We start from the raw sequence: 1,814 nt of genomic DNA on the forward strand, positions 1-1,814 counted from the left end.
TTTCTTTTACTTTTTATTGTGAATAGAGAATACGTTAACAGACAAGATTATCAGTTGTATATTCATGACATCATACACTTTGTCTCATCTCAATAAATGCAACATCAGCTATCTCAATTACTCCCTGTGGCTCCAATTTCTTTCTACCCACCTTCCCATTCTTTCTCAAATTTGTCCTGAGGTAAATTTTGCCTGTTTGATTTGGAATGATTGACTATTTCATTGTGAGCATATCTTACTAATGTTGTTCTCCTTAAACATTTGTCTACTAATTGGCTGAAAATTGGGCTATGGGGGTGAGTTTCTTTCCAGATCTGGAGTGATACAGGGACATAGACCCAGGTTTCTCATGTCTTTTTATGACTGGTAAGCCAATTAATTTAAAAAATAATAATTTGGGGTTTTTCTCTACATATTATCCCACTCTATTCAGGATCTTTTAATGTGATCCCTTTCAGTGCAGTTGGTAGTAGTAGTGGTCACAATCTAGTTCTTCTGCTCTCAAGGTCATGGATACTGATGTTCAAATGTTCCATTTATCTGTTGAACTAAGTGATTCCAAGCATCTTCTTCAATTCTCATCACTTGTCTTTCTTCTGCACATGAAGAGATCAATAATACCTTCAACAGATGCTCATGAGCTTTAAGATCCCAGGTGCTATTCACAAAATTAGGATATAGAACATTGTCTTTGTGGAGTGTTATGCCAATTGACCATGATTTCCCCAGAGACTATGGTCAAGCAATACATTGTTTTAAGATGATGGTAATATCTAAGATATTTTCACCATTTTCCCCACTGTATGATCTACCACTGAGTCCTGATATGGTACAAGATATTGCACTGGACTGCAAGGTCAGTGCTACAAGATAATGCACTGCACTGCAAGGTCAGTTTGAACTACAAGGTCAATGGTTTGAATCCACCAGCCACTCCTTGAAACCCTATACAGGGTCACTATGAATTGAAGCAGATTCCAAGACACTTAACAACAACAAATCTCCACTACATTCATAATAGTATTTGATGAAAGGTAAATACCTATGTAAAAATATCATCTTTCAAACTCTTACATATTTATGGGTTTACTCCCACTCTTCTCCCTATTCCAATTCAACCTATGTCTTTGTCCAGGTATATGCCTACAGAATGGTGGTGCTTTAAGGTTGTGTAAATATTGCTATTTACCACTATCTCCTTTAGCCTGTGTTTTCACATGTCTTCATCATTCTTCTACCAATATCACTCTTCTTGAATATTGCCCTCCCCCTTTTTATATATTGCCCTCCCCATCACTTGTATTATCATATGTCTACCATCTAGCTAGTGAATTACTCTCTCTTCCCTTCTTCCCCTGGTAATCATCAATAAATGTTTCTTTTAGTATGCAAACCTTTTCTAGAGTGTTTTCATAACAGTGAACTTATACAATATTTTTCTTTTGGTGATTGTCTAATTTCACTCAGCATTATGTTCTCCAGATTCATCCATATTATGAGGTATTTCACAAATTCATCACTATTCTGCAATGTTGCATAGAATTCCTTTGTATGTTCAAAAGTTTGTTTATCCATTCTTCCATTGTTAGATATTTAGGCTGTCTCACAGTTTTGCTATTGTGCATAGTGCTATGATGAACATATATCTACTTGTGTGCTGGCTCTTATTTCTTGTGCTGTGTGATAACACATTGGACTGCAAGGTTGGTTTGAACCTCAAAGTTGGTGGTTCAAATTTACTAGCCTTTCTGTAGAAACCGTATGCAGGGTTGCTCTGAGTCAGAACAGACTCAAAAGCACTTAACAACAATAAC

Source organism: Chrysochloris asiatica, unplaced genomic scaffold (assembly GCF_000296735.1).
Source record: "Chrysochloris asiatica unplaced genomic scaffold, ChrAsi1.0 scaffold00145, whole genome shotgun sequence".
Taxonomy (NCBI): Eukaryota; Metazoa; Chordata; class Mammalia; order Afrosoricida; family Chrysochloridae; genus Chrysochloris; species Chrysochloris asiatica.